This window comes from Oryctolagus cuniculus, chromosome 19, assembly GCF_964237555.1.
Source record: "Oryctolagus cuniculus chromosome 19, mOryCun1.1, whole genome shotgun sequence".
NCBI classification, from domain to species: Eukaryota; Metazoa; Chordata; class Mammalia; order Lagomorpha; family Leporidae; genus Oryctolagus; species Oryctolagus cuniculus.
Window position 1 is genome coordinate 16,794,024 of NC_091450.1, and position 12,795 is coordinate 16,806,818.

The 12,795-nt window shown below is 43.6% G+C and overlaps 1 protein-coding gene across 4 annotated transcripts in view; it reads right to left on the reverse strand.

Annotated features, from left to right (window-relative positions):
• METTL9 (methyltransferase 9, His-X-His N1(pi)-histidine) overlaps window positions 1–12,795 on the reverse strand; it is a 58,880-nt gene that overhangs the window by 40,942 nt on the left and 5,143 nt on the right. The gene's annotated exons all lie outside the window — the stretch shown is intronic.

Below are 12,795 nucleotides of genomic sequence, written 5' to 3' on the forward strand. Positions count from 1 at the left end.
GGGAGAAATCATTTGCAACAAAATATTAATACCCAGAATATATAAGGAATTCAAAAAATTCATCAATGAAATAACCAACCCAGTCGTGAAAGAGGCAAAAGATCTGAGGAGACATATCTCAAATAAATACAAACAGGGACCGGTGCTGTGGCACAGCGGGTTAACACCCTGGCCTGAAGTGCCAGCATCCCATATGGACATCGGTTCGAAACTCAGCTGCTCCACCTCTGATCCGGCTCTCTGCTATGGCCTGGGAAAGCAGTAGAAGATGGCCCAAGTGCTTGGGCCCCTGCACCAGGAAGAAGCTCCTGGCTCCTGGCTTTGGATCAGCGCAGCTCCGGCCATTGCAGCCAACTGGGTAGTAAACCATCAGATGGAAGACCTCTCTCTCTCTCTCTCTCTCCCTCTCTCTCTGCCTCTCCTTTCTCTGTGTAACTCTGACTTTCAAATAAATAAATAAATCCAACAAACATATGGAAAACATACTCAATATCACTAGCTAATGAGTTAAAATGGCTATTATCAAAAAGATATAAAATGACAATGCTGATGGAGAAAGGGAAACTCATACACGGTGGGCTGAGGTATGTAAATCAGTACAGCCACTATGGAAAACAGTATAGAGAGTCCTTAACACACTAGAAATAGAACTGCCATATGATACAGCAATCCCATTACTGGGTATATACCCAAAAGCAATGAAATCATTGTATCAAACAGATACCTGCATCACCATGTGTATTATAGCACTATTCACAATAGCCAATAAAGGGAATCAACCAAGGAGTCCATCAACAAATAAATGGGTAAAGAAAATGCGGTGTGTAATAATATTCCACAAAATGGAATATTATTCCGTCATTTTTTTTGAAAAGTGAAATCCTGTCATCTGCAATAAAATGGATGGAACTGAAGGACGTTGTTACGTGAAATAAACCAGATACAGAAAGACAAGTGCCACATATTCTCCTGCATATGTAGAAGCTTTAAAAAAAGCCAATTTGGGGCCAGCTCTGTGGTTTAGTGAGTAAAAGGTGCCACCTGCAGTGTCGGCATCCCATATGGGCATCAGTTCGAGAGCCGGATGCTCCTCTTCCGATCCAGCTCTCTGTTTTGGCCTGGGAAAGCAGTGGAAAATGGCCTAAGTCCTTGGGCCCCTGCACCCACGTGGGAGACCTGGAGGAAGCTCCCGGCTCCTGGCTTCAGATTGGCGCAGCTCCAGCCATTGCAACCAACTGGGGAGTGAACCAGCGAATGGAAGACCTCTCTCTCTGCCTCTCTGTGTAACTCTGATTTTCAAATAAATAAATAACTCTTAAAAAAAAATAAAAAGCCAATTTGAACATACATTGAATAGTAATTACTGGAGAGGGAATAGAAGGAGCTTGGATAATGGGTACCAAACCACAGACGGAAGGAAGAAGTTCCTAGGGCCACACAGCACAGCAGGGTGATTAAAGTTCACAACAACCTACTATATATTTTCTGAGCAAACGGAAGAGTGGAGCTCCAAGGCTCCAATCATAAAGTAACATCAAAGAGAAAGAAACACTGATTATCCTGCTTTGATCAGTATATATTATATACATGCATTGAAATGTTAACATTGTACCTCACAAATATGCATAATTATGGTTAATAAAAAAATTCTTTAATGTTTTTTAAAAAGTATGGTAAATAAAAATATTTTGAGGCCGCACTGTGGCACAGTAGGTTAAGCATCTGCCTGCAGTGCTGGCATCCTATTTGGATGCCAGTTTGAGTCCTGGCTGTTCCATTTCCAATCCAGCTCCCTGCTGATGGCCTGGGAAAGCAGTGGAAAATGGCCCAAGCGCTTGGGCCCCTGCACCTGCGTGGGAGACCCGGAAGAAGCTCCTGGCTCCTGGCATCAGATCGGCCCAGTTCCAGCCATTGCAGCCATTTGGGGATGGAAGCGGATGGAAGACCTTTCTTTCTCACTCTCTGTCTGAAACTCTGCTTCTCAAGTAAATAAATAAATTGTTAAAAAATTTTTAATTATAAAAATGACTATTTTTAATTGCTTGGACTTTATATAAACTTACTTTTACTTCTCTTTTTTCAGAAAGCTTTTATTTAATAAATATAAATTTCGGGGCTGGCGCTGTGCCTCAGTGGGTTAAGTCCTGGCCTAGAGCGCCGGCATCCCATATGGGCACTGATTCTAGTCCTGGCTGCTCCTCTTCCGATCTAGCTCTCTGCTATGGCCTGGAAAGCAGTAGAAAATGGCCCAAGTCCTTGGGCCCCTGCACCCGTGTGGGAGACACGGAAGAAGCTCCTGGCTCCAGGCTTCAGATTGGTGCAATTCCGGCTGTTGCAGCCAACTGGGGAGTGAGCCAAGGGATGGAAGACCTCTCTCTCTGTCTCTACCTCTCTCTGTAACTCTGCCTGTCAAATAAATAAAATAAATCTTTTTTAAAAAATAAAAATAAATATAAATTTCATAAGTACAACTTTTAGATTATAGTGGGTATTCCCCCTATACCCGCTCTCCCACTCCAAACCATCCCACCTCTTACTTCCTCTCCCATCCCATTCTTCATTAAGATTCATTTTCAATTATCTTTATATACAGAAGATCAACTCTACACTAAGTAAATATTCCAACAGTTTGCACCCACACAGACACACAATGTATAAAGTACTGTTTGAAGACTAGTTTTACCATTAATTCTCAAAGTACAACACATTAAGGACAGATGTCCTACATGGGGAGCAAGTGCACAGTGGCTCCTGTTGTTGATTTAACTAACAATTGACAGTTGATGTCAGTGATCCCCTGACTTCTCTCACTCTTTATGAAGTTACGAAGCTTCTTACATTCACTGCCTACACTTTTTCCCTTGGTCAGAAAAGGCTCTTGCTTAATCATTTACTAATTCATAATACCTCTATGCCTAAAGTTACACCCCAGTGCAGTGCAGGTTGTAAACCACTTTTTATTACACTCATGACCTTCTGGTACACATTCTGAACTCTGTAATACTGAAGCACTGTGACTTTTATTTGTTTTTATTCTCTGAAATGACTAACCCAAATGAAAACCACCACCTTGGTAATAGGTAATCAGGTATATTCTATTAATGTGGACAAGAAGTTATTCAAGTAAACAGAAGAGCTAAGAAGTCTTTGGCATCCATTTGCAAATGAACAACTAGATCAAAAATGAACTCTAACTTCTAGAACTAAGCAAGAATTGGCACCATTAACTGAAAATACTGCTTTCAAGTGTCCAAAAGAAAACTCAAGTTTTTGATGCCACCTCTCAACTCATCAGCTTTAACACATGTCCTTGAGCCTTTGCTGACACATAGGCCTCTCAGAAAAGAAACTGCTCACTGGACAGAATGTGCTACAGAATAAACAAAAGTGAAACTCCGCTAAGATAAAGGTTGACATCTGTATCCCTCCTGACCATTTGCATGATACAAATATCAACTCCACAGGAGCATTAGTCACAAATGCCAAAAAGTGGAACCAACTCAAATGTCCACCAACCAACAGATAAACAAGATGTGGTAAGTCCATACAACAGAAAGGCATCACCCACAGAAACAAAGTAGTGGTTCATGCTCCAACATGGATGAACCTTGACAACATTATGTTAAGTGAAACAGGCCAATCACAAAGGGCCACACATATTGTATAATTTCATTTAAATGAAATGTCTAGCATAGGCAAATCCAGAAAGAGAAATAGATTGTGATCGCCAGGGGCTGGTGGGAGGAAGCAATGGGAGTGACTGCTAACAGGAACATTCCAAAATTAGGTAGTGGCAACACTTACAATTTGTGAATGTACTAAAGACCACTGAGTTGTACTTTTTAAAAGGATAAATTTTAAGGTATATGATTTTATCTTAACATAGCTGTTATTTGTAAAACATACACATATGGATAGCAAGTTGATCTTCCAGAAATTAAAAGTAGTTTGAAAACAAAAATGACCTAACAAAACTCTTCAAAAATGAAAAAAAAAATTTAATGTAATTAATCATGTCACTACAGTCCTTCAAGATATAAGGACAATTATGCAAAATTTTCAATGTGGCTTACGAGGCCTAACCCGACATTTGTCCATTCTGTGTCCACAGCCTCACCTCATGGTCCCTCACCACATCACAGGACTCTGTCCTTTCCTTTCCTGGAAGGCTCCTATCCCACAGCTGTCTTCCAGGGTACTTCCTCTGCCCCCTATACTTTGCACCACCCTATTGGCTCTTTATCCTAAATATTTCCTCAGGAAATACCACCCTCTCATACATCTCTTATGTCTCCTCGGCAACATTTTTAAGTCCTGAATTAAGTATACATAATTGCATGTTTGGTGTCTATATTCCCAGGTAGATGACAGTTTCATAAATACAGGACACAGATGCAGATGGACAATAAATGTTCTTCCAATAAGTTACTGTTAAGAATTATATGCAGTCTAAACAGACAGAATTCGGGAGTTTAACAAAATCCTAGAGGAACGATGATGATAATCACAGTGACAGCTGCCACTGGGTTTCTTCAATTTCTCAAACTCCAGGGTTCAGCAGGGCCTTGCTTAAATGCAATGCTGCAAACTGGTTAAAGCTATCCACCCATGCAAAATTGTACAAAACAAGCAAACAACAACTGCAGACACTGAGCACCTAGTGTGCGCCAGTCATCTGCCCAAGCACTGTATGTCTCATGTGATGCCTCGAAACTTCTGAACAAGCGGGAAGCCTGGGTCCCCAAGCAGCTCCAGCTCCTTCAGGCTCCTGTTCCCGGCACATGTTGTTTATGAGTTTCTTGCAGAAAAGTTTCTCATCACTTACCTACCTAGTCTGTTTGCCTGAGAAAAGAACACAGGAGGCCAGCATTGTGGCATAGTGAATGAAGCCACCAGCAGCAATGCTGACTGGCATCCCACATGGGTGCTGGTTCCTGTCCCAGCTGCTCCACTTCTGAACCAGCCCCCTGCTAATGAGCTTGGGAAAGCAGCAGAGGATGGCCCAATTCCTTGGGCCCCTGCTACCCATGTGGGAGACTGGAAGAAGCTCCTGGCTTCTGGCTTTGGCCTGGCCCAGCCCTACTCATTGCAGCCATTTGGGCAGTGAGCCAGCAGATGGAAGATATATTCTCTCTGTAACTTTGACCTTCAAAAATAAGTAAATAAATATTTGAAAAAAAATAAAGGAAAGGAAAAAACAGAACACAGGACTATCTGCCAATTAAACTGGACTGGATATGCCTAGCAAAAAAAGATAATCAAACCCAGATAGCAACTAAATTCCTATAGGCTAGCATTTCTCAACCTTGGTACTATTGGCATTAGGGGCTGTCCTACGCGTTATAGGATGTTTGCCCACATCTCTAGCCTTTATCCATCAAATGCCAGGAGCACTACCCCAACTAACAGCCCAAAATGTCCCAGGTATTCCCAAATGTCCCCTGAAGGGGGCAAAATTGCCACTGTTTAAGAGCACCTACATGGATTTACCCAGAAAATGTCGTTGTTGAGACTATGCAGTAGTGCTTCCTAACTATCCCATCTTGTGTTCTAGGGACTTCAGCTGATAAAATTAAAAGCTAAACTCAGTAGCCTCAGGGAACTTACATTCCAGAGGAGAAAATTAACAAGAAATCAAGAGAAGCAAGAAATGGGACTAAGATCTCAGCTAGGACCTTCAAAGCCTTAAATGAGCAGTCATCTTGTCCGTCAGCCAACTAAAGAGAAAATTAGTGTAGGAACCCCTGCAGTCCGTATGGCAGTCCCTGGGGTTTTCTCTCCTGTCACAGGCTCTTGTTCACTTTCAAGCAGATGCGTTCTTTGAATGTGTGCTCTTGAAGACTACAGAGGTGCACAGGCAAGAACAAAGTACTAAGCTTGTTTCCACACTGGAAGGATTATTGCCAGCTCTACTGTGGGGCTGGACTCCTCAGCTGGAGACCAGTGTCTGCAAACACATCCTATTAGCATCTACATTCAAAGCTCACTCATATTTTGTCCCACTAAACAACCAAGGAAATCTTTTGAATAATAAACTCTAATCAAACCAGAATTATTCCATGCAGTTATTTATTGATGCAACGAATGAAACAGGATGTGACAACTAAACATAACTTGTAGAAATGAAATAGCAATATTCAGTCCTTGCAACAAGACTGCAAGACTAATTAATAATTAGTCAAATAATATATAGCCAAACACGGGGACAACAGTATTTCCAAATGTGTGCTTGAAAGTATTAGCTCATCAAAGTAATGAAATATTAGGTGTTACGGGTCCAGCAGGACTTGCAGCCCCAAAACTCACACAGATGCTTAAATTTAATCTCTGATGTCTTTATGCTAATGGTAGATAGATCAAGGGTGCAGATTTGATCTAACTGTGGCAGAAAGGAGGTGGGGCCAAAGATCGTTAGGTCACTGGGAGCATGCCCTTGAGTTCTCATGAGAGTTTTTGCTTGATGTTCAAGTTTGGCTGAGGTTCTCTCTCATTTCCCTCTCCCTCTCCCTTCCCCTCTCCCCCTCTCCCTCCCTCTGGCTCACCCTGTGATTGTCTCTCTCCACCTGCCACAACTAGCTTCACAGACACCAGACTATGGATTGATCCTGAACTGTAATTTCCAAATTTTAAGCTGAAATGACCTTGTGTTCCCAAAGAAGCTCTTCTTAGGTATTTTTAAGTTACGAAAAGTAAACTAATAGGATCATGTAGTCTAAAATTTTCTTCATTAAGAACATGAACATCATCTAATATTATATAACCTATACTGATGAATTACTCCTTCAAAGAATACAATTTGGGACTAGCTCCGTGGCGCAGTAGGTTAATCCTCCGCCTGCGGCACCGGCACCCCATTTGGGCACCAGCTCTAGTCCCAGCTGCCTCTCTTCCAACCCAGCTCTCTGCTATGGCCTGGGAAAGCAGAAGATGGCCCAAGTGTATGGGAGACCAGGAAGAAGCACCTGGCTCCTGGCTTTGGATCGGCACAGCTCCGGCCATTGCGGCCATCTGGGGAGTGAACCAATGGATGGAAGACCTTTCTGTCTCTCCTTCTCACTGTCTGTAACTCTACCAATCAAATAAATAAATAAAAATCTTTTAAACAATGCAATTTTCCTATAAAATAATATTTGCTTATCAGACTGAGGAATACATAAAAAATCTTTCTGAAATTATTTTTTGGAGACTCTCAACTAGTCAAACATGTATATAAGATAGAATAGTCTTTTTCCCCCCACCATACAAAGGATTTGAGTACTCCAGTAGGATTAGGAAGTTATAGAAAACCAGTTTACTGCAGTGTACATTTAGCCTAGAGGTCAAGACTCTGGTTAAGATGCCCTAGTTCAATACTGGAGTACCTGGGCTCGATTCCCAGCTTTGGCTCCTGACTTCAACTTCCTGTTAAAACATGCAGAATCTGGAAGGCAGTGATGGTAGCTCAAGTAATAGGGTTTCTGCCACTCACATGGGCAACGTGGACTGAGTTCCCAGCTCTCCTGCTTTATCCTGACTCAGTTCAGTCACTGTTGATTCTTGAGGAGTGAACCCACAGATAGGATAACTCTGACTTTTGAAAAACAAAAAGGATTGGGGGCCGGCGCCGCGGCTCACTAGGCTAATCCTCCACCTTGCGGCGCCGGCACACCAGGTTCTAGTCCCAGTTGGGGCGCCGGATTCTGTCCCGGTTGCCCCTCTTCCAGGCCAGCTCTCTGCTGTGGCCCGGGAGTGCAGTGGAGGATGGCCCAAGTGCTTGGGCCCTGCACCCCATGGGAGACCAGGAGAAGCACCTGGCTTCTGCCATCGGATCAGCGCGGTGCGGCCGCGGCAGCCATTGGAGGGTGAACCAACGGCAAAAAGGAAAAGGAAGACCTTTCTCTGTCTCTCTCTCTCTCTCTCACTGTCCACTCTGCCTGTCCAAAAAAAAAAAAAAAAAAAAAAAAAAAGGATTGGGGCCAGCGCTGTGGCGTGGAAGGTAAAGCCACCACCTGCAGTGCCAGCATCTCATATGGGTACCGGTTCAAGTGCCGGCTGGTCCACTTCTGATCCAGCTCTCTGCTATGGCCTGGGAAAGCAGCAGAAGATTGCCCAAGTCCTCGGGCCCCTGAACCCACGTGGGAGACCCACAGGAAGCTCTTGGCTCCCGGCTTCAGATCGGCGCAGCTCCAGCCATTGCAGCCAGTTGGGGAATGAATCAGTGGATGGAAGACCTCTCCCTCTCTCTCTCTCTCTCTCTCTCTCTCTCTCTGCGCCTCTCTGTGTAATTCTGACTTTCAAATAAATAAATCTTTAATATATACATAAAATAAAAAGGATCAATTTCTTGATTTTAAGACAAAATGATAAAAAATAAATATTTCATCTTTGTTTCAAGTTCCTGTTACAGAGCTCCTAAAGCCTTTGGGAATCTCCAGAGTATGCCATTTGGTATGCTAACAAGATGTTTTTTGAGTAGGAGAGTAATCTAGACAGCTTGAGGATGAGGACCAAAGCAGGATTAGGGGGATAGAGGCTGTCCACCCTACTCCTTAATCTCCAAGTATGGGAAAGGAGCTGAATTAATCAAGCATGTTTCTATGATGAGACCTATTCGAAAAAAGGTTCCAAACTGCTGGGTTCTAGGAGCTCCTGGGTTGCTTAACATTAATTGATTAATTAAACATATTAATTATTTGATATGCTGGAAGAGTGGTTTACCACAGAGACATGGAAGTTCTATGCCATCCTCTACCCTACCATACCTTCCTTACACATTTCTTCCAGTTAGCTGTTCTGGGCTGTATCCTTTATAATAAACCAGTAAAAACAAATTATCAAACCTGAAGGAGAGGGTGAGGAACCCCCTAATTTATAACCAAGATGGACAGAAGCACCAGTAGCCTGAGAACTAAGGACTTACAGCTGGCTTAGAGGACAGGCTTGTGGGACTGACCCCTTAAGAGAGTCTGACCCTAAGTAATTCCGGCTATTTAGGGTCAGAATAGGGTTGCACTGTTGGACACTCAATTGGTAATGGAAACTGATAACTGGTTGGTGTCAAACAAAAAAGACACCATCGACAGGTGTTTGTTTTAAACATTAAGCTTTACAAAAAGCAGGCACAAACTAGATAAAAGCCAGAACTTCAAACAATTGTCTCATCCTCATCTAACTCAAAAACTGCAAAATCTTCAACTAGTGTTTTGCATAAACACCTAACTTCAATGCTCACACAGAGGCCCAGGAGAGTGGGGGCAGCCCCCCATTAAGAAAGTGACCGTAGGGGCCGGCACTGTGGTGCAGCGGGTTAAAGCCCTGGCCTTAAGCGCCAGCTTACCAAATGGACACCAGTTCTAGTCCCGGCTGCTCCTCTTCCGAACCAGCTCTCTGCTATGGCCTGGGAAAGCAGTAGAAGATGGCCCGAGTCCTTGGGCCCTGCACCCACGTGGGAGACCCAGAAGAAGTTCCTGGCTTCTGGCTTCAGATCGGCACAGCTCTGGCCATTGTGGCCATCTGGGAGTGAACCAGCAGATGGAAGATCGCTCACTCTCTCTATCTCTACCTCTCTCTGTAACTCTGTCTTTCAAATAAATAAAATAAATCTTAAAAAAATAAATAAATAAAATTAAAAAAGGCGGCGAGCCTAGGCTGGCGCTGTGGCGTAGCGGGTAAAGCCGCCGACTGCAGTGCTGACATCCCATATGGGCTCTGGTTCAAGTCCCCACTGCTCCACTTCCGATCCAGCTCTCTGCTCTGGCCTGGGAAAGCAGTAGAAGATGGCCCAAGTCCTTGGGCCCCTGCACCCACATTGGAGACCAGGAAGAAGCTCCTGCTCCTGGCTTCAGACCAGCACAACTCTGGCCGTTGTGGCTAACTGGGGAGTGAACCAGCGGATGGAAGACCTCTCTCTCTCTGCGTAACTCTGACTTTCAAATATATAATAAATCTTAAAAAAAAAAAAAAAAAAAAGGTAAGCCTAGGGCCCAGCACTGTGACTAGTAGGTTAAGCTTCCACCTGTAGCACCAGCACCACATATGGGCCCCAGTTTATGTCTGGGCCGCTCAACTTCCAATGCAGTTGTCTACTATGGCCTGGGAACACAATAGAGGATGGTCCAAGTGCTTGGGCCCCTGCACACATGTAGGAAACCTGGAAGAAGCTCCCAGCACCTGGCTTCAGATAGGCCCAGTTCCAGCCTATCTGGGGAACATTTGGGGAGTGAACTAGTGATTGGAAGACCTCTCTGTCTCTCCCTCTGTCTGTCTATAACTCTACCTCTCAAATAGATAAATAAAATCTAAAAAAGAAAATAAATAAAAAATAAAATAAAATAAAAGGTGAGCCTATTTTCACCTACCCTCAAACACAAGGTTTACTAGCAAGAACATCACCAAGCAGTGGGAAAATCCCAGGCCTTGAAACCAGACGAAGCTGGGTTCAAACCCCAACTCCACGGCCTGTATCTCTGTGCTCCTGAGCAAGCCTCATCTCTCTAAGCCTTAACCTTCATTCTGGAAAGTGGAGATGGCACTGCCTACCTCAGCTGGGTGGATTAAAGGGCATAATAGATTTAGAGTGCCTGTCACACAATAGAAGCATGGTAACTGTTCATGTCCTTTCCCTTTCTCATCCAACAGGACAGAAAAGAGGCTGGAGGAGAAGTGCGGTTCAAGGGAATGCTGAAAAACCACACTGTAGGTCTGGGCAACCTGCCATTCTCAAAAGAAACAGGCAACCAAAGACCCGAGGAACTCAAGGCCACCAAAAACACCCCAAAGGCTCCACAGCTTGGGATCCATGAACACACTCTTTTCTGCTACACAGAACGGTCAGACCAAGCAGGCTGATCTTGACAGCTTATGATCTAAAAACCACATTCTCAGATTCTGCAGTGTTAACCAAAACAGGCCAGGCATTTCGCCACTGACATCTTCTTATATCGAAACACAGAGAAGCAGAGAAGTAAATATACAAACCAACCTGATAATCTCCTTGAGCCATTAATGTGTAAAGCAACAGGCAGCGCATTTATATAGACTGAGTTGTTTCAGCTTTAATAAATGACTGGCAACCCTCCCTTCAAATTCTCACTCATTGTTTGTATTTCACCACCCTAAGATTGTTAACAAAGCTTCAAGGATCTAAACAACAGGGTCTTCCACAGAACCTTCAAAGGGGATAGTGTTTTGTCAAACACTTGTTCAGGGTTTCAATACAGGTTATAACGAAGGAAAGAAACCCTTTCCAAAGTCTCTTCAGTATTCGGTGCAGGGGCCTCCGGACCTGGAAAGCAGTTGAGAGGACAGCAATCCGTCAGGGTCCGCCTGGCCAGCTGGCTGACAGCCCTGAAGCATTGTTAACTCAGGCCTGACTTGCTCAGCCTCCACAAGGTAAATGAGGGGTAAAGAAACAGGAAACTGGATCAGTCCTTCTGCACATTTGACTTTGGCTGCAACTGTGTCCAAGTATATTCCCATTTGGGGAAAAGAAAAGAAAAAGCAAGCAAATGATTTCAATCCTTCTTGAATCCATCATTGCTTGTGGCATAGCACAGTTCTGAGCTTATATAAGAAGAGGAAAAAATAAGTTACAGATATACATATGCTTGCAATTTTGTTACATTTTTAACAATTCCGGATATTGAATATTATCTGGGTTTAAAAAAAAAAAAAAAAAAACTTTACACCTGGAGAAACTGTCATGGTCTAGTTCCAACAAGTTCTCTAACTTTTTTTCACTCTGTCAATTGAGAAGCTGTTGAATGACTGTTATTACCAAGAACCTAGTTAGTGGGCTTCAAGGTCCTTTCTAGTTTCAAGAGCTCCATAATATTCACATCAACTTTAAGCACTAGGTGCAATGCTTCAAAAAGACCAGATCTAAAGCTTTTTGTTATCATTTTCTTTTCAACTTCTCAATCTATCAACATTGAAAAGTGACACCTAATAGTTTCTCACCACTCTGTTTCTCCCCAGTGAGTCAACCTCCCCATTCTGCAACCTGTCATTAAGAATATATTGCTGGGTGTAGCAGGTAAAGCCGCCACCTGCAGTGCCGGCATCCCATATGGACACCAGTTTGAGCCCTGGCTGCTCCACTTCCAGTCCAGCTCTCTGTTATGGCCTGGAAAAGCAGCAGAAGGTGGTCCAAGTCCTTGGGCCCCTGCACCCACATGAGAGACCTGGAAGAAGTCTGGCTCCTGGCTTTGGATTGGCCCAGCTCCAGCTGTTGCGGCCATCTGAGGAGTGAACCAGTGGCTAGAAGACCTCTTTGTGTGTGTGTCTCTGTCTCTCTCTTTGCCTCTGCCTTTCTGTAACTCTGCCTTTCAAATAAATAAAATAAATCTTAATACACATACACACACACACACACACACACTCTCTCTCTCTCTGCTGGTGAAGACACTAGGAATGTTTCTCTTAGAAAAACTCATTCTGTCAAGGGATAGACAGTAAGTATTTGGGGCATGCAGGCCACACAGCAGCAACTACTCAACTCTGCGGCTGAAGCCCAGGAGCACTCACAGACGACAGGAAAACTTCTGTGGCTGCCCTGTTTCAGCCACACTTTATTTGTGGACACTGAAACTTGCATATCATATATGAAAGTCTCATGTTACAAAACTGTATTTTAACTTTTTTCTTGGTAAACATTTACCCACAGAAAGCTATTCTTACTTCACAAGACTTGCCCCTGGTCTCAAAGAAGCCCTTGCTTCCTGCTTGCCCAAAATGAAGCACAATCCCAGTTCTGAAGCTTGCACATAGCACCAAGTCATTAAAATGGTGCTGTGGTGATAGCTCTGGAGCCACTTT